This window comes from Zalophus californianus, chromosome 4 (assembly GCF_009762305.2).
Source record: "Zalophus californianus isolate mZalCal1 chromosome 4, mZalCal1.pri.v2, whole genome shotgun sequence".
Classification (NCBI taxonomy): Eukaryota; Metazoa; Chordata; class Mammalia; order Carnivora; family Otariidae; genus Zalophus; species Zalophus californianus.
In genome coordinates, this window is record NC_045598.1 from 55,149,220 (window position 1) to 55,170,663 (window position 21,444).

Here is a 21,444-nt window from a genome sequence, read left to right on the forward strand (position 1 = left end):
TTCTACCTGTCAATATCCCATTCTACCCATATTTTAGGGGCTATCTTAAATGCCATGTCCTCTATGGAGCTTCTAAGATGCACCCAATGGAGAATCACCTTCTTAAGCTTGAACCTCCATGAGGTGTGCTTGCCTCTCTATGTCTCTTATCATGTTTTACTTAGCTCATTGTCCATTTTTCTGTTGCAATCTTTCTGAAGAAAAAGTGTCTAATTTAAATTATCTGTATTTCCCCAATTACCCTTTCAAGTGATAACAGGCACTGAATAAATATTTGTGAAATTGTGTGGTTCCCCATCCAAACCCTTGAGTTAAAACTAGATCTCTTTATTTTTTTGTTCAAGTAAGCCCATTTATTCTAATTCACTTACTTTAGACAGGAAGTTCATATTTCAATCATTGCCCATCATTTGACTGAAATTAAACCACTAAGTTAGAATTTGATGAATGACTCAGTCAGCTAGTTTTTTTAAAGGTCAACGTATTTGTTGCCAAAAGGTCAACAGGTTGAATGTCATCATCCCTTAGGTTAAGGTCTATGTTAGCATCAAGATTCTTTAGCTTTGTGAAATAGGCAGTTAATTATTTTTCCAATCATAAATAAACGCATTCCCTAATAACCTTCTTTGGATAGTTGGTAGAAAATTTGCCCTGGTTTATTTTTCCTCAGGCCCCTCCCCCAGAAGATCATAGATCTTTGCATAGCAATGTTCTGGGCACTGTCCTAGGGCTTCTCCCCATTTCGATCTCTAGTTTATATCTACTTTCTTGGTAATCTCACTCATATTTGTGGCTTTAAATTCCATCTGTGTGCAGGTGACACTCAAAATTTTATATCCCACCTGTTTCTCTCTCCTCTGAATTTCAGCTTGATGTGACCAGCTGCCTACTGAACATCTCTGTCTGGAGGCATATTAGGCACTCTAAACTTAACATGTCCCAAAACAAATTTCTAATTCCCTTCCCCATTCCACTGCAAAATATTTTCCTCTTCAAGTTTTACCCCATCTCAAGTTTTCCCCAACCTTACTAGTTGCTTAGGCCAGAATCACTGGAGTCAAATCATTGTCATTCCTCTATTTAGACCCTCCAATGGAGGTTGGGTCCAAGATGGCAGAGAAGTAGGAGACCTTAGTTTTGTCTGGTCCCAGGAATTCAGCTAGATAGCTATCAAATCATTCTGAACACCTGTGAACTCAACCAGACATCGAAGAAAAGAATTGCTGCAATTCTACAAATAGAAAAGTGACCATTTTCTGCAAGGTAGGAGGTGTGGAGAAGTGAATCCGAAGTGATATCTTAGAAGATAAACCACAGGGGGAGGGAGTTTCCATAAGCTGGCTACCGGAAAGTGATATAGCAGTGGAGCACAAAATCAGAATTTTTAGGAGTCTGCTCTGATGAGGGACTTCCCTGCCTGAAAGACACTCAGGTGGTATAGTGGGGCAGAAACCTAGGTGGGACAGTGTGGTCTCAGGATCCCTGGGGTACCAGGAAGACCGGGGGTGCCTGAGTGCAGCAGAGTTCCCAAGTTTCGGAATGGGGAAGCCGGCTATAATCAGTGAGCCCAGGAATGGGCTCTCAGCTTGGTGTTGTCATAAACCATGAACTGTGTTGGTTGGGCAACCACTCTCTGAGCAGGGGCCCAGCAGGCAGCAGGACTGTGGTGAGACTCCCCTCCCTCCCCCCAGGAGGAGTGGTATGGGGGCAGGCCACAGGAGTCTGCAGGGTTTGGAGACTCAAAGCAGGGTCACATGCCTGAGATAGAAATGCTTGGTCACAGGCTGGGTGAACCTGGAGTGCAGACTGCAGACATAGACCAGGGAGACAGGAGTGATTGACTGTTTTTCCCTGAGGGCACACTGAGGAGCGGGGCCTGGAGCTTTCGGCTCCAGGGCTGGAGATTAGGAGGCTGCCATTTTCATTTTCATTTTCATCCTCTAAAGCAGTGCGGAAAACCTTCAGGGAACAAAAGCCACATTGAGCAATCCAGAACCGCTTACTTGGCCTGGCCCCCTGGCAAGGGCAGAGCAGTTCTGCCTGGGGCAAAGACACCTGAGAATTAGCCCCTCCCCCAGAAGATCAGCAAGAACATCTGGCTAAGACCAAGTTTACCGATCATACAGAACTGCAAAACTCCAGCGCTAGTGGAAAATAGTATAAAGAATACATGGTTTTTTGTTCATGTTTCTTTACTCTTTCAATTTTAATTTTTTTCTCTTTCCTTTTCAACCAATTTCTTATTTTATCAACTATTTTTTAAGTCTTTTTTAATTTTCATCTTTACAGTTACATTCTATCCTTTCACTGTATTTCATTTTACTTTTGTGTGTAAATATATACAAGTTTTTCTTTCTTTACAATTTTGGGATGTAATTTCTTCTAGCAAACAGACCAAAATACACCCAAGATATAGGGTATTGCTCTGTTCTTTTCATCTATTTGTTTATATTCTTTGTCTGTGTTTTAATTTTCATTTTTACAGTTACATTCTATCATTTCATTGTATTTAGTTTTATTTTTGTATATATACAAGTTTTTCTTTCTTTACAATTTTGTGATGTAGTTTCTTCTAACAAACAGACCAAAATACAGGTAGGATCCAGTGCATTGCTCTGTTCTGTTCACCTGTCTGATTATATTCTTCCTTTTTTTTTTTTGCCTTTTAATTTTCATTTTTACAGTTACATTCTATCCTGTCAATGTATTTAATTTTATTTGTATATAATATGTGTGTGTGTGTGTGTGTGTGTGTGTGTGTGTGTGTGTGTGTGTGTGTGTTTCTTTCTTCACAATTTTAGGATCTAGTTTTCTAACAAAAAGACCAAAATACACACAGGGTCCAGTGTATTGCTCTGTTCCATTCACCTATCTGATTATATTCTCTTTTTTTCTTCCTTTTTTTACTTTTTACTTTTTTTTGGTTTCAGGTCTCTTCTGATTTGCTTAGTGTATATTTCTCTGGGGGCATTGTTACCCTTTTAGTATTTTGTTCTCTCGTTCATCTATTCTTCTCTGGACAGAATGACAAGATGGAAAAACTCACCTCAAAAAAGAAAACAAAAGGCAGTACTGGCTGCCAGGGACCAAATCAGTATGGATATAAGTAAGATGTTGGAACTAGAGTTTAGAATAACTATTATAAAGATACTAACTAGGCTTGAAAAAAGCATGGAAGATGCTAGAGTATCCCTTTCTGGAGAAATAAAAGAACTAAAATCTAATCAAGTCAAAATCAAAAAGCTTATTAATGAGATGCAACCAAAAATGGAGGCTCTAGGGATGCCTGGGGCCTCAGTTGGTTAAATGTCTGCCTTCAGATCAGGTCATGAGCCCAGGGTCCTGGGATCAAGTTCTGCATCAGGCTCCTTGCTCAGTAGGGAGCCTGCTTCTCCCTCTGCCTGCCACTCTCTCTCTCTCTAACAAATAAATAAAGTCTTTAAAAAAAAATGGAGGATCTAACTGCTAGGATAAATGAAGCAGAAGAGAGAATTAGTGATATAGAAGACAAAATGATGGAGAATAAGGAAGCTGAGAAAAAGAGAGAAACAACTACTGGATCATGAGGGGAGAATTCAAGAGATGAGTGATACCATAAAGTGAAATAATATTAGAATAATTGGAATCCGAAAAGAAGAGGAAAGGGAGAGAGAGGGGCAGAGGTATATTGGAGCAAATTATAGCAGAGAACTTCCCTAAACTGGGGAAGGAAAAAGGCATTCAAGTCCAGGAGGAAGAGAACCCCCTCAAAATCAATAAAAATATGTCAATACCCCGACATCTAATAGTGAAGCTTGCAAATCTCAGAGACAAAGAGAAAATCCTGAAAGCAGCTTGGGACAAGAGGTCCATAACCAATAAGGGTAGAAACATTAGACTGGCAACAGACCTATCCACAGAGACCTGGAAGGCCAGAAAGGACTGGCATGATATATTCAGGGTGCTAAATGAGAAAAATATGCAGCCAAGAATATTTTATCCATCAAGGCTGTCATTCAAAATAGAAGGAGAGATAAAAATCTTCCAGGACAAAGAGAAACTAAAAGAATTTGTGATCACTAAACCAGCCCTGCAAGAAGTATTAAACAGGATCCTTTAAGGAAAGAGCCCAAAAGTAACATAGACTAGAAAGGAACAGAGACAATATACAGAAATAGTGACTGTACAGGCAATACAATGGCACTAAATTCTTATTTTCAATAGTACTCTGAATGTAAATGGGCTAAATGCTCCAATCAAAAGATACAAGGTATCAGATTAGATAAAAAAGCAAGACCGATCGATATGCTATCTGCAAGAGACTCATTTTAGACCTAAAGGCACCTCCAGATTGAAAGTGAACTATGGAAAACTATTTATCATGCTAATGGACATCAAAAGAAAGCTGGGATAGCAATCTTTATATCAGACAAATTAGATTTTAAACCAAAGACTGTAATAAAAGATAAGGAAGGACACTATATCATAATTAAAGGGTCTATCCAACAAGAAGATCTAACAGTTGTAAATATTTATGCCCCTAACATGGGAGCAGCCAATTATATAAACTAGTTAATAACAAAATTAAAGAGACACATCAATAATAATACAATAATAGTAGGCGACTTTAACACCCCACTCACTGGAATGGACAGATCATCTAAAGAGAAGATCAACAAGGAAACAAGGGCTTTGAATGACACACTGGACCAGATGGACTTCACAGATATATTCAGAACATTTCATCCTAAAGCAACAGAATACACATTCTTCTCACACGCACATAGAACATTCTCCAGAATAGATCAAATCAGGTCTCAACTGGTACCAAAAGATTGGGATCATTCCCTGCATATTTTCAGACCACAATGCCTTGAAACTGGAAATCAATCACAAGAAAATTTGAAAGGAGCTCAAATACATGGAGGCTAAAGAGCATCCTACTGAAGAATGAATGAGTGAATGGTTCAACCAGGAAATTAAAGAAAAATTTAAAAAATTCATGGAAACAAATGAAAATTGAAAACACAGCTGTTCAAAATCTTTGGGATGCAGCAAAGGCGGTGCGAAGAGGGAAGTATATAGCAATACAAGCCTTTCTTAAGAAACAAGAAAGGTCTCAAATACACAACCTAATCTTACACCTAAAGGAGCTGGAGAAAGAACAGCAAATAAAACCTAAACCAAGCAGGAGAAGAGAAATAATAAAAATCAGAGCAGAAATCAATGAAATAGAAACCAAAGAACAGTAGAACAGATCAACGAAACTAGGAGCTTGTTCTTTGAAAGAATTAATAAGGTTGATAAACCCCTGGTCAGACTTATCAAAAAGAAAAGAGAAAGGACCCAAATAAATAAAATCATGAATGAAAGAGGAGAGATCACAACTAACACCAAAGAAATACAAATTAAAAGAACATATTATGAGCAACCATATGCTGACAAATTAGGCAATCTGGAAGAAATGGATGCATTCTTAGAGACATATGAACTACCAAAATGGAAACAGGAAGAAATAGAAAACCTGAACAGACCCATAACCAGCAAGGAAATTGAAGCTGTAATCAAAAATCTCCCAACAGACAAGAGCCCAGGGCTGGATGGCTTTCCAGGGGAATTCTACCAAACATTTAAAGAAGAATTAATACCTATTCTTCTGAAGCTGTTTCAAAAAATAGTAATGGAAGGAAAACTTCCAAACTCATTCTATGAGACCATCATTGCCTTGATCCCAAAACCAGACAAAGACCCCACCAAAAAGGAGAATTACAGACCAATATTCCTGATGAACATGGATGCAAAAATTCTTACCAAAATATTAGCCAATAGGATTCACCACGACCAAGTGGGATTTATTCCTGGGCTGCAAGGTCAGTTCAACATCCACAAATCAATCAATGTGATACACTACATTAATTAAAGAAAGTACAAGAACCAAATGATCCTCTCAATAGATGCAGAAAAAGCATTTGACAAAGTACAGACTCCTTTCTTGATTAAAATTCTTCACAGTGTAGGGATAGAGGGAACATACATCAATATCATAAAAGCCATCTATGAGAAACCCACAGCAAATATCATTCTCAATAAGGAAAAACTGAGAGCTTTTTCCCTAAGGCCAGGAACACAACAGGGAGGTCCACTCTCACCACAGTTGTTCAACATAGTACTAGAAGTCCTACCCTCAGAATCAGACAACAAAAAGAAATTAAAGGTATCCAAATTGGCAAAGAAGTCAAACTCTCACTCTTTGCAGATGACAGGATACTCTATGTGGAAAACCCAAAAGACTTCACCCCAAAATTGCTAGAACTCATATAGGAATTCAGCAAAGTGGCAGGATATAAAAATCAATGCACAGAAATCAGTTGCATTTCTATACACTAACAATGAGACAGAAGAAAGAGAAATTAAAGAATCTATCCCATTTACAATTGCACATAAAACCATAAGATACCTAGGAATAAACCTAACCAAAGAGGCAAAGGATCTGTACTCAGAAAACTATAGAACATTCGTGAAAGAAATTGAGGAAGATACAAAGAAATTGAAAAACATTCCATGCTCATGAATTGGAAGAACAAATATTGTAAAAATGTCTATGCTACCTCAAGCAATCTATATATTCAATGCAATCCCTATCAACATAACATAATAAAAAAAAATACCCTGCTCTGTGGGGAGCCTGCTTCTCCCTCTCTCTCTGTCTGCTGCTCCCCCTGCTTGTGCTCTCCCTTTCTGTCAAATAAATAAATAAAGCCTTAAAAAAAAAAGAAACAAACAAAACAGGATCATAGGGGAAGGGAGGGAAAAAATAAAAACAAGAGGAAATCGATGAGGGAGACAAACCATAAGAGACTCTTAACCACAGGAAAAAAACTGAGGGTTGCTGGAAGGGAAAGGGTAGGAGGATTGGATAACTGGACATTAAGAAGGGCACATGATGTAATGACACTAGGTATTATATGAGACTGATGAATCACTGAACTCTACCTCTAAAACGAGTAATACACTATATGTTAATTAATTGAATTACATAAAAAAAAAACTCCAATGACTTCTCATCTCAATCATCAGAAGAGTTGAAGGCCCTATAGAGCCGTACACTATTGCCCATCACCCCTTACTGCAGTTACTTCAACTTCATTTCCTCCTGTTTTCATCTCTCACTGTTCTCCCCCTTGCTTACTTTGCTCCTTCCATACTGACCTCCTTCCTGGTCCTTGAATGCATCCCAGAGCTGCTTTTTCTCCTCACTTCCCCCATCTCCTACTGTTCTTTCTGTTCTTCTTCAAATTAACTCCATAGCCTCTCCCTCATTTCTACTAGATCTTTGCTCAAGTGATATAGCAAGATCTTGGAGCACACTGAACTCTGTCTGCCTTTCCTACTTTATTTCTCACCAAACGCTATCATCATCTAAAACTATACTTTATTTTACTTACCATCTGTCTCCTTACACTAGAATGTAAGTAAGCTCCATGAGGACGATTTTTTTTTTCTGTTTTGTTTACCCTTTATTCTCAGGAGTAGAATAATTACTGGAATATAGGAAACACTCAATAAATATCTCTTCAATAAATGAAAGTTCTAGAAATAGATAAGTACAGAAGGTCAGAACAAAATGAAGAAGAATAATTTTCTTTTCCCTTGAATTATACCTCTCAATGCATTTACAAGGCAAGAATGATTCCATAGTATATTTTACATTGTTAATAAAAAACACTCTCGTTCAGTTATTTTAAAATACATATGGGTAGAATAGCAGAAAAAGGGATGCCTGTGTGGCTCAGTTGGTTAAGCGACTGCCTTCGGCTCAGGTCATGATCCTGGAGTCCTGGGATTGAGTCCCACATTGGGCTCCCTGTTCAGCAGGGAGTCTGCTTCTCCCTCTGACCCTCCCCCCCTCATATGCTCTCTCTCTCTCTCTCATCTCGCTCTCTCAAATAAATAAATAAAATCTTTAAAAAAAAAGAATGGCAGAGGAAATATGCCAAAATAAAGCAATTAAAAAAAAAAAGATCTTTTTGGTGCTCTAAAAAAAATCAGCTTGTTATAGGGATACTCTAAAAAAGTTTCTTTAGTGCAGTGTGTGTATTTCTGGTGATAAATGAGTAATTTTAAATTATACACAAACATTTCCATTTAATAGCCATGCGCTTATTTTAATGTGTATTAGGAAAAATAAAACTAGCATAACAGAAATGTGATTTTTCTGGACGTGACTTTCCCAGATAAGGCTAAAGCAAGTAAAGCAGTGCTAATCTGAACACTACATGAACACAGGAGTTGGATTCAGGCCGCCCATGATTGCTGTAAACCTCCATGACTGAATTTTCTCCTAGAGCTGTTCATGGAATGTGTAGCTTGGATGATGATGTTCACTAGTATGTTTTAATTTTCAAGCCCATTCTTGAAATCTTTTTAGCACTTAACTGACTTGTCACTTTGAGAAGCTCATGAGTGGTGCACAGAAATGGTTGCCCTGAAAGCATAATCTAGTCGCTGTTTAGATGTACCAGCAAAACAAACAAACAACGCTGAGCACACATTTGCAAACTGAAGATGAGCATTTAAATGATTCTTTTCAAATGTTAATTGTATCATCCAAAGTCCTCTTAAATCTTAGATTCTTCCTTTCATGGAGATGAGCAGAGGCAATGAAAATCACTGAAGACATTAGCTTTCATGTAGTGGGGTCCTCACTCTTCCATTTGAGTTGATAGGACTCTAAATCTTACTGGAGGAAACTTCAATTTTCAAAACTGTTTTAATGAATGGATTTGAACATTAAAATATCTAATTGATATCTCTGATAATTTGAACAGCCTAAAGTCACCCTTACAATGTGAGCCTCTATCAGAATTATATGTGAAGACCAGAGGAAGGAGGGGGTCTGTTTCTGCAAAACAGAGTGATGAATGTGTGCTTTGATCATGCTGCTATATTTTTTTCTATCTGAAAAATTCTCTAAAAATATCTTGAACATCGTGAAAGAATTCATAATTTTTCCCATCAATTGACAGTAGTGAATGGATAAGGAAAACTTTTTTCTTCTAATAACTTCTATGTTTTTAGCAAATGATATAAATTTTCCATCAAAGCCAATATAATTATAATAATAATAAATGATAAGTTTCATTGTTCAAATTATTATTATAGCAATAAGCACCTACATTAAGAAAAAGGACAGATCACAAGTAAATAATCTAACTTTACGTTTGAAGGACCTAGAAAAGAAAAACTAAGCGCAAGGTTAGCTGAAGGAAATAACAAAGATCAAAACAGAAATAAATGAAACAGTCTAGAAAAACAATAGAAAAGATCAAAAGTGAAACTAAGAGCTGATTTTTGAGAAGATAAACAAAATAGACAAACCTTTAGCTAGATAAAGAAAAAAGAAATTCAAATATACGAAATCAGAAATGAAGGTGGAAACATTTTAACTGATATTGCAGAAATACAAAGGATCATGAAAGACTACTATGAACAATTATACGCCAACAAATTAGATAACCTAGAAAAAATAAGTTCCTAGAAACATACAACGTACCAGGACTAAATCATGAAGAAATAGAAAATATGAATGACCTAAAAGTAGTAAGGAGATTGAATCAGTAATCTAAAATCTTCCAACAAAGAAAAGACAAGATGGCTTCACTTGTGAATTCTACCAAACATTTGGAGAATTACTGCTAATCTTTCTCAAATTCTTTCCACAAAGGTGGAAAAGACTCATTTTATGAGGGTAGCATTACTATGATAACAAAGCCAGACAATGATACAAGAAAAGAAAATTACCGGCCAATATCCCTGATGAACAGAGAAGCACAAATCCTCAACAAAATACTAGCAAACTGAATTCAACAGCACACTAAAAAGATCATATACCATAATCAAGTGGGGTTTATCCCTGGAATGCAAGGAATGGTTCCAAACATGCAAATTAATAAATATAACAGAATGAAGAATAAATGAAGAAACAGTAACAGAATGAAGAATAAAAATCATATGATCATCTCAATAGGATGTAGAAATAGCATTTGGCAAAATTCAACATTCTTTCATGATAAAAACTCCCAACAAATTAGCTATAAAAGAAATATATTTCAACATAATAAAAGCCACAGGTAACATCATCCTCAAGAGTGAAAAGCTTTATAAAATAAGATGAAAACAGAGAGGAAGACAAGCCATAAGAGACTCTTAAGTATAGGAAACAAACTGAGGGTTCCTGGAAGGGAGGTGGAGGGGATGGGGTAATTGGGTGATGGATATTAAGGAGGACACTTGATGTAATGAGCACTAGCTGTTATATACAAGTGATGAATCACTAAATTCCTCCCCTGAAACTAATAATGCACTATATGTTAACTAAATTGAATTCAAATAAAAAAATAAAAAAACAAACAAAAAACAGTGAAAAGTTTTTCCTCTAAGATCAGAAATAAGACAAGGATGCCTGTTATTGTCACTTCTAGTCAACAAGCCAGAGCAATTAGGCAAGAAAAAGAAATCACAGGTATCCAAATTGGAAAACAAGAAGTAAAATGGTCTCTGTTTGCAAATTTCATGATATTTTATGATGCCAGGGTCCTGGGATCAAAACCCACATCGGGCTCCCTGCTCAGCGGGGAGCCTGCTTCTCCCTTTCCCTTTGCCTGCCACTCTGCCAACTTGTGCTCTCTATTTCTCTGTCAAATAAATAAATAAATAAAATATACCTTAAAAAAATACCTAAAGGCACCACCAAAAAACAATTGGAACAAATTCAGTAGTTTTAGGATACAAAATCAATATACAAAACTGAGTTGCATTTTATATAGTAAACTATCTAAAGGAGAAATTAAGAAAACAATTCCATTTATAATAACATCAAAAACAATAAAATACTTAGGAATAAATTTAACCAAGAAGGCAAAAGATCTGTACACTAAAAACTGGAAGACACTGATGGAAGAGACTGAAGAAGATACAAATAAATGGAAAGATGTCTTGTGTTCTTGGATTAGAAGAATTAATATTGTGAAAATGTCCATACTACCTCTGAAGCAATCTACAGAATCAATGCAATCCCTATCAAAATTTCAATGGCATTTTTTCACAGAAATAGAAAAAAGAATCCTAAAATTTGTATGGAACCAAAGAGGACTCCAAATAGGCAAAACAATCTTGAGAAAGAACAAAGCTGAGGGCACCACACTTCCTGATTTCAGACTATAGGATAAAGCTATACTAATCAAAACTGTATGGTACTGGCTTAAAAACAGACACACAGGGGCGCCTGGGTGGCTCAGTCGTTAAGCGTCTGTCTTTGGCTCAGGTCATGATCCCAGGGTCCTGGGATCCAACCCTGCATTGAGCTCCCTGCTCAGAGGGGAGTCTGCTTCTCCCTCTGCCCTTCCCCCTGCTTGTGTTCCCCCCTCACTGTCTCTCTGTCAAATAAATAAAATCTTAAAAAAAAAAAACAGACATACAGATCAGTGGAACAGAATAAAGAGCCCAGAAATAAACTTATGTGTATATTAATCTTTGACAAAGGTGCCAGGAACACACAATGGGAAAAGGATAGTCTCTTTAATAAATGGTAGTGAGAAAACTAGATATCTACATGCAAAAGAATGAAATTGGACCCCTATCTTGCACAGTCACAAAAACTAACCTGAAATGAATTAAAGAGTTAAATGTAAGACTAAAACTCCTGGAAGAAAACGTGGGGGAAAAACTCAACATTAACCTTGGCAATGATCCTTTGGATATGACAACAAAAGCATAGGCAACAAAAGCAAAAGTAAGCAAGTGGGACTACATCAAACTGAAAAGCTTCTTCACAGCAAGGAAACAAAAAAATGGAAAGGCAACCTATGGAATGGGAGAAAATATTCGCAAACCATGTATTTTATAACGGGTTAATACCTAAAATGTATAGAGAACTCCTACAACTCAATAGCAGTAAAACACATAATCTGATTTTAAAAATAGTCAAAGGAACTGAATAAATATTTTTCCAGAAAAGATATACAAATGGCAACAGGTACATGAAAAGGTGTTCAACATCACTAAATCGTCAACAAAATGCAACTCAAAACCACAATGAGCTATCACCTCACACCTGTTAGAATGACTTTTATAAAAAGACAACAGGGCGCCTGAGTGGCTCAGATGGTTAAGCGTCTGCCTTCGGCTCGGGTCATGATCCCAGGGTCCTGGGATTGAGTCCCGCATCGGGCTCCCTGCTCAGTGGGGAAGCCTGCTTCTCCCTCTGCTTCTCTCTCTCTCTCTCTGTCTCTCATGAATAAATAAATAAAATCTTTAAAAAAATTGTTTAAAAAAAAAGACAACAGATAACAAATGTTATGGATATGGAGAAAAGGGATCCCTTATATACTGTAAGTGGGAATGTGAAATGGGACAGCCATTATGGAAAACATTATGAAGTATCCTCAAAAAATTAAAAATTGAGCTACCATATAATCCAGCAATCCTACTTCTGGGTATAAATCCAAAGGAACTAAAATCACTATCTTGAAAAGATACCTATAACCATGTTCACTGCAGCATTATATACAATAAGCAAGATATTGAACCTAAGTGTCTGAAGAGATGAGTAAAGAAGATATGATACACACATGCATGCGCACACACACACACACCAGCCATGAGAAAGAAGGAAATTCTGTCCTTTGCATCATAGATGAATCTGGAGAACATTATGCTAAATGAGATAAGCCAGAAAGAGAAAGACTAATACTGTATGGTATCACTTATATGGGCAATCCAAAAAAAAGTCAAACTCATAGAAAAAGAGAATGGTATTTGCCAGGGACTATGGGGTGGAGGAAATGGGGAGATGTTGGTTAAAGGGTGAAAACTTTTAGTTATTAAATGAATAAACTTTGAGGACTGAATGTACAGCATGGAGATTATAGTTAATAATAATGTATTACACACTTGAAATTTAGGGACACCTGGGTGGCTCAATCAGTTAAGCGTCTGCCTTCAGCTCAGGTCAGGATCCCAGGACCCTGGGTGTGTCAGGTGAAGGGAGCAGGGAGCTGGACGAAGGGCAGTGAAGAAGCTGCCCTTCGTCCAGCTCCCTGCTCAGTGAGGAGCCTGATTCTTCCTCTCCTCCCCGCTCATGCTCTCTTTTGCTATCTCTGTCTGTATCTCTCTCTGTCTCTCTCAAATAAATAAAATCTTAAAAAAAAAAGAAACTGCTAAGAGGGTAGATCTGAAGTGTTCTCACCAAAAAAAAAGTATGTGTTAATTAACTTGATTTTTGTAATCATTTCATATATATGCATATGTATATACATATATATATACAGCAAATCATCATGTTGTACACTTGAAACATATATAATTTTATTTGTTGATTTTACTTCAATTTAAAAAATAATTATTGTTGCATTTTTCATTGGCCTTCTTTTCTTTGAGTCATAAAGGCTTAAGGTCTATATTAAAAGGTGTGAAAGAATTCATTTTTCTTCTATAGGAAGAAAAACTCTTCTCATTCCTGCCCCTTATAATTAAGTTTGCATAAATGAAATGCGTACATCAGTAGACATATCAATAATTCCCTCCAGCTGTCACATATTTTAGAATCAACTAGGAAGGAAACTCCCCTTTATATCCCTTCATTTAAAGTTTTCCTTGTCCTTAATGTATTTAGAATTTTTTCTTTTGTGTTTGTGTGTGTGTGTGAGTAAAGTGATAAAAGTTTATTAAGTGAAGACAGAAAAAGCTCTCAAGAGTGAGGGGTCCTGACAGGGTTGCCCATATTTAGTATTTTTTCAATGTTTTAAAACTATCATATATAATATACTCATCCTAAAAAATGGAAAGTTATAGAAAAGCAAAAGGAAGAAAAAAAATAACCATAATTCAATAATCCAAAGAAACCACTATTGATATTTTGATATATTTTTTTTCCACCATGATTTTTGATTGGCTTGTATAGTTGATCTGTAGTACAGTGGTCTTCCAAATATTTTCCTTAAATACTCTTAGAAGAAGCTTTTAAAAATATGTACCCACTGGCATATTTTTAATTAATATCTAAAATATTAAACATAAGTCTAAAAAAGTTTATTTCCTTTTATATAGACAATAGAAATTATTAAACATTTTAGATGATGAAACAGGTTCAACTAAACTATAATAGGAACAAATATGCCAGAACTACCTTATGGAATGATGTACATTAAATCTGAAAAAAATCAAGTAAAATTTTAACACATAAATTTTATACAATGTGTCTAGAAAAACTGCAATAGTCTATCAAAGATTTCATTTACATTTAAGAAAATAACTGGGGTGCCTGGGTGGTTCAGTCAGTTAAGCATCAGACTCTTGATTTTGGCTCAGGTCATGATCTCGGGGTTGTGGGACTGAGAGCCCTGCGCCAGGCTCTGAGCTCAGTGTGGAGTCTGCTTGAGTTTCCCTCTTCCTTTCCCTCTGCCTTTCCCCCGCTCACTCTCTCTCTCTAAAGTAAATAAATAACATCTTAAAAAAAAGAAAGAAAGAAAGGAACCATAAGTCCCCATAGTGTTTCTGATGCCTGGCACTCAGACTATTCCAAAACGGATCCAAATATCCCCAAATTGGCTAAAGTTCAGAGATCTCAACATGGGCTGAAATACAAGTATTTTGGTAAGCTTCACATTTCTAAAAATATATATAAAATGCAGGCAAAGATGAGAGAAACCTTAAGTGTTTACAGCACCTGCAGCTATTTATACCCAGACTCATTCTCAGAGGAATCAAATTTAGGAAAGGGCACATGATGGAAATCGAGACTCAGGAAATTGACCTCCTTAAAAGTGTATATGTGTCCAAGAGCTAGAAATAAGGTTTTGAAATCATCTCCACTTCTAAGTATTCTTAAGTCTCTAACGCACTCATAGGAAATAAGGTAAAGCTGAGTTTTAATGCACACCTCACAAGAAATAGCGATGATTCAGCCTGTGCCTATGTCAGCCTCCAACATAACTGAACATGCCATTGGGCGTTTGATGCTGAAAGGAATCCAGAAGCTACATGTAGGTACCATCCTCTGGATGAGCCATAAGATTTATGGTATTTATTTCTCTGCAAAGAGTCTACATATCTCTTTATGAATGATGGGGTTATTAATTCAGTGGTTGAGAAAATTAACAAAATGACACCTCATTTATCCGGCATATTTGAAGAATGAGTTCTTCCAGGTAAAACTACGCTCAAGATAATTAAAAGATAACTTCAAGGCCATGAAGTTAGAAACAGAAGTTCAGTATTTTTGATAAAAAGCTTTCTGAAATGAGTAACATTTTCTGTTACCTTCTTAAATAAAGGCTGCAAACCTAAAATTGTATTTTTCATAGTTACTCAGAGTTGTGAGTGTTGAAAAGCAAGGCAGCCCCAGACGCTGAGTTGCACACCACTGGTGAAGCAAAGTGGGCACAGCATGGTACACACCCACTGAAGGATGATGGGGCAGCAGGAGAGGCACTTGAAAGAGATATGCTGATACCATAAAATCAAGTTCAGAGGCACAAGGGTGGTCAAACTGGAGGGAACACGCAAGAAACAGCCTGAGTCCTTGACCCAGGTCAGGTAAATTTTATCTTACAGGAGTTGGCATTCAGGCCTGAAGCTTGCAAAAGTGTGGACCTGAGGCTGCTGTATATTCCTCTCTGCTCCCTTCACTGTTTTCATATCTTCCCGTTAGCATTTTATTCTTTTGCATTTTAATTTTTAAATACAATCTTCTTTCCCACTGAAGGGTCCTTGAAAGCCATTAACATCCTCTCTGTAGTCACAGCCCCAAGTACCGTGTATGCTGGTACATCTAAGGCACTCGGGAATATGCAGCCCTTTCATTGGGCCTATAACAGAAAGGCAGGATGTCACAATAAATTAGCAAAATAAGTCTTCACTTCAATTACACATACAGTCTATAGTATATAGAAGAGTGCAGAAGAGTTCTTTACCCCAGGATCAAGCCCCTTAATGCAGCATATACAGAAATGATCTTAACTAGGCTATGAAGGGTGACTCACTGTACATGTCCATCCACAGTTCACAGTGGGCTTTTCTGCTTTTATCCTCAATTTCTGGGGACCCACCCATGCAGATGCAGTCACACTTTACCCATTATAGTACTGTAAGCCTTCTCAAACGGGGACACCTATTTTCCACCCAGGTATAGAGACAGCCTAGGCTGTACCATTGCACCTTCCCTACCAAGAACTGTGCAGATATGTACAAAGTATCTTACCTGAGCATACCCATATATCAAGGGACTTCTTCTGGCCCCTATGAGTAGCTGTTGCCATCTTCTCTGCTTCAAAAACCAACTCATCCAACCACCCATCACCAACAGTTTCCCTACCCTTCCATGATATTGATTTCTTTATTTCATACAGAATTACTAGATCACTCTACAAAATCTTAAGCCTCCCACATTAAGTCTATCTAATGGGATCTGCAAATTTAGTGGTGCCTCCAACAGAATGTCTAAGGAGCTTTACACACGATAATATTCAGGGGTGAGAGACTGAATTACTGTGTGTAAACACTCCTGCCAAAGCTACCACAAATAAATGCTGTAATCTAAGTAAAAACAGTGTACCCTCTATGCAAGCACAAACTCAGGACTAGTTTCCTACTCCCCTTCTCTAACCAGATTACCAGCCCTATTAAAAACACAAGGGTGGCTGTATCACTTCCCCATATAGAGGTGGTAGGTTTTCCATCTCTCTTCAGTAAAAAGTCACTAGGTTCCCATTTCAGGGGTCAACAGTCCACTCCCTGTTCCACTCATTCCCACCAACATATGGCATCTGTGTCCTGAGGCAAGGTAGAGCCCTCTAGGCCTACTCTTCAATGGGTAGACCAGTGTTGCTGGGCAAGCAGTTTAACATTCCAGGTCTTGGTCCAGCTATACTTCTTAAACTGGGAGATCCTAACTACTTCAAGGAGTTCCTTCTAGTAGCCAGTTAGTTTATGACAATGTTTGTTGCCTCTGGATAGGGAAACTGCAGATATTTTCAATCCACAATAGGCAGGTCAATTTATAGAAAAGCACAATTACATAAGTACTACAGTTCTAGCTGTTTTCTTCTGTTCTAGCCTTAAGTGCCCTAAAGAGGATTTTTTGAAATTTGGGAAAAAATCTTAAATATTCCATTATGATGTATTTGCCTTGATGATGTGCTAACTCAAAATATGCTTACTAATTTAATATGATGTTTTCAGGATCATGCATTTTATACTCAATTGCCCTTTTCATTCCTCTCAGCCAACAATTATTCCAAACTTTTACCAAATACCAGAGAAAACTCGAAATAGTTTTAGGAAAAAAGTCTATTACTTGTAGGCCTATAAAAGAGTGACAATATATCTTCTAAACCAAAATAATTTTGAAAATAAAATGGAGTGTTCTTTATAATAACCAGGGACCAGTTTAGAATTAAACCAGTTTAAATTAAACTGTCCTGGTATGCCCAGATGGCAACCTTGTCTATGGAGAAAAAGCCAAGACAGTGGGTCTTTGATTAGCAAATGAAGTCAAACCACTTACATATGAGATTTGATATAGTTGATCCTCATCATTCCCTGATTCCACATTTGTTAATTCTTTTATGAGCTAAAATTTACTTGTAACCCCCAAATCAATATTTGTAGCATTTGTCAGTAATTTGCAGACATGTGTAGAGTGGTGAAAAATTTGGGTCACCCAAAATGCAAGTTCCCAGCTAATAATACTTGTTTCAGCTCTCGTACTATAAACAAGTGTCTTTTGGGAGGTCTTCTTAGTGCCACATTTCCCATTTTGTACTTTTTTTTGGTGATTTCACTGTTCAAAATGACCCCCAAGCATTGTCCTGAAGTACCATCTAGTGTTCATAAGTACAATAAGGCCGCAATGTACATTACAAAGAAACTTCATGTGTTAGATGAGCTTTGTTCAGGCATGAATTATAGTGTTGTTGGCCCTGAGTTCAATGTTAATCAACAATATAGATTAAGTAAGGTGTCTTTAAACAGAAACATACATAAGACAAGATTATGTATTAATCCGTTGATGAAAATGTAAGCAGGACAAAACAAATGAAACAATAAAATAATGAATTAGACTTGATCAAAATTAAAAAATTTCTGATCTCAAAAGACATTGGTGGGGCAGCCGGGTGGCTCAGATGGTTAAGCATCTGCCTTCGGCTCAGGTCATGATCCCAGGGTCCTGGGATGGAGCCCCACATCGGGGTCCTGCTTAGCAGGGAGCCTGCTTCTCCTTCTCCCTCTGCCTCTCTCCCTGCTCATGCTCTCTCTCTCTCTGTATTTCTGTGTCTCAAATGAATAAATAAAATCTTAAAAAAAAAGACTTTGGTAAGAAAATGAAAAGATAAGCCACAGACTAGGACAAAATATTTGTAGAATATATATGATAAAGGACTGGTTTCCAAACCATGTAAAGAACTCTCAAAACTAAATAGTAGGAAAAACAACCAACCAATGAAACAGATTAAAGATGAGAACAGACTGCTCACCAAAGAAGAAGAACCACCACTCGTCCCCACTAAAAAAATAAATGAATCCTCATTTGCATTGAGCTATCAATCTCATCTTCACTGTTCAAATTCCTGAAAGATTAGCCAATGTCCTCTTTATTTTTTATTCTAACTCACTTCAATCCCCTTTCTACCTCCATTTCTTTTCTGAAACTGTTCTAAGGGAAGACACTGTCAGATCCAATACTTTCTTTTAGTTCTTATCATATTTAATCTCTAACCATTAGATGTTGGCCACACACTCCTTGTATCTCTCCTTGTCCTTTGGTAAGATTTTCTGGTTCTGGTCACCTATTTCCCTCCCTTATCATTCTGGATGTGCTCTCTCAGTTTTCTTATTCTAATCTTAGTTTTAATACTATTGACATGCTGAAGTCTTCCAAATTTAGATCTCCATCTCAAACTTCTCTCCCAAGTTTACCTGTATCTACAATGGCCCACCAGACAGTTCTCTCTGAACATATTATAAGCTCCTCCAAATCAACATAACCAGAATCAAACTCATCACTTCCCCACGACTCCTCCATTTGCATGCTCAGTTAATGTTGTTATCTACTGGGTCAACAAAAATCACCACCAGAGTCACTCTTCATGCTCCTGAATTCTTACCCCCCCATACACACATGTGTTTTCACTACATAACTCCAGGGGGTTCCATTCCCTTACTCGTCACAATGGTCTGTCCAGTCTTCCTCCACATAGCTCTCAGTTGCATTTTTCCTCTCAGTTCTGGCTGCATCGACTTTGCTTTGGACCCTCATTAGCTTTTGCTTTTCAATAGCCTCCTAACTGGGCTCTTCATCTTCATTCAATTCTCCACACAATAATTAGAATTATCTTTTAATAATCCAATCTGATTATGTTATTTCTCTGCTTACCAATCTTGGCTATCTCTGACTGACTTCAAGACAAAGGTTAAACTACTTAGCAGGAAAAAAAATAAAATAAACTACTTAGCAGGAATACAAGGCCCAGTAATTAATTACAAGCTGCCACTGACTTTAGTTTTCCAGCTCATAACCTACTCCCTCCAACCTGAAGAAACAACTAGCCAGTCCCGAAACATCTCTATTATTTGCACATTCTGTTCCTGTATGTGAAATATTTCCCATGCCCTCTCCTTTACAGCTTGGAAAATTGTTACTAATCATTAAAGCCCCGGAAAGAAAGAAGTCCTTTCTTCTGTGTGGTCCTCAAAGACCCTCTTATTCTTATATTCCAGTAGTTCTCTACCCTGACTCTTCATTATAATCACTTGGGATTAAAAAAATTGATGTCCAGCTTTCACCCACAAAAATTTTAATTTTCATTGTCTAGAATAAATCTGAGCATAGAAATGTTTCAGATGTTTCCCCAGAGTATTCTAATGTGCTGGATACCAAAGATACAAACATTTAAAAGGCAGGATGGAGTTTCTGGTTTTAAGAATTTCATTGATAGAACAGGAGGGGATTATGCTAAGTGAAATAAGTCAAGCAGAGAAAGACAATTATCATATGGTTTCACTCATATGTGAAACACAAGGAATAGCACAGAGGACATTAGGGGAAGGAAGGGAAAATTGAAGGGGGGGAATCAGAGGGGGAGATGAACCATGAGAGACTGTGGGCTCCGGGAAACAATCTGAGGGTTACAGAAGTGAGGGGGTGGGGGGATGGGCGTAACCAGGTGATGGGTATCAGGAAAGGCATATGTTGTAATGAGCACTGGGTGTTATATGCAAATAATGAATCATGGAACACTATGTCAAAAACTAATGATGTACTGTATGGTGACTAACATAACATAATAAAAAATTTTTTTAAGAATTTCATTGAAACAAGTAACTTAACTGTCATTTACAATAAAAAGAAATACACAGAGTAAAAAGATATTCATGTAGAAGCGATAAAGAACGTGGGAGGAAAGAGCAGGCTGGGAAAAGTCCCTGGTGATGCCGAGTATAAACACACCAAATATTTGGTAATTTTTTATTTGCTTGCAGAATCCTGTTAAAGCATGGGTGATAGTTAAACAATACAACAAAAGAGCTGTTCAGTAATTAATCACCATTATATTTTTAATGCCCAAAACAATACCTGACACATATTAGATACTCAAAACGCTTGGTAAATAAATAAATGGTCAACAGTAGAATTTAAACTGCCTTAAGAAACTGGTTCTTAATAAATATCTATGTTAATTGCAAATTAAAACTAAGCATTATATTTTTGTATATTTTGGCGTTATATTTTGACAGATAGAGCCTACGTATGTGTTCTACTTCTTGGATGAGACAGATCATTTTAAATTAAAATGAGAAAAAAAGTACTGACAAAGCAGTTCACTTTCAGTAATCTGGGTTTTCCCAAATAGTGACATGTGAGCCAGTCATTTCGAATTGGACAGTTTTTGAGTTCCTCTTCAAGAATCTGAAATGTAGGTCAGGGCTTTGCTGACATTTCCATTTGCCTCGTTGCTGAAAATCTGAAGTGATTATTGACAAGCAGGCAGTGGGGAAGGAGGACATGATAAAGGCCACAAGATAGCAACCTGGCCCTGAAGTGGAATTATGTGCTTCCAGCAAGTTGAAAGGTAAAGAGACAATGATCACCCAAATACTTAAAAACAGCTATATTTTCTTTTGGAAATACATGGGCCAGGTTGTTTTTTCTTATAGGTTCTTGTGATATTTCATATAGTGGTTACTGATGAAAGTTGAATCTAAAATACTGTCTGATAGCCCATCACTTTAAATAATAATTATTGCATATATTCTATTGGGTGTGTAGTTAACTTCTAACCAGGAACATTTTAGGCCTTGTTTTGCCTATTATTTATAAAGAGAAGGCCTAATATTGCTAACAAATTATGAAAGGGATTCCTATATTCATGGGGGTAATGGGGACCCTAGTTTTTAAAAATGTTATCA

General features: G+C 37.1%; 1 protein-coding gene across 2 annotated transcripts in view; it reads left to right on the plus strand.

The window, feature by feature from the left end:
• Positions 1–20,986: 20,986 nt before the first annotated feature.
• Positions 20,987–21,444, plus strand: part of IL23R (interleukin 23 receptor) — a 56,079-nt gene continuing 55,621 nt past the window's right edge. Inside the window, exon 1 of one of the 2 annotated variants that reach the window (XM_027577879.2) lies at positions 20,987–21,107. The gene's annotated coding sequence lies outside the window, so the exon portion shown is untranslated. The remainder of the gene's footprint in view (positions 21,108–21,444) is intronic. The other variant, XM_027577884.2, reaches the window with a different exon arrangement.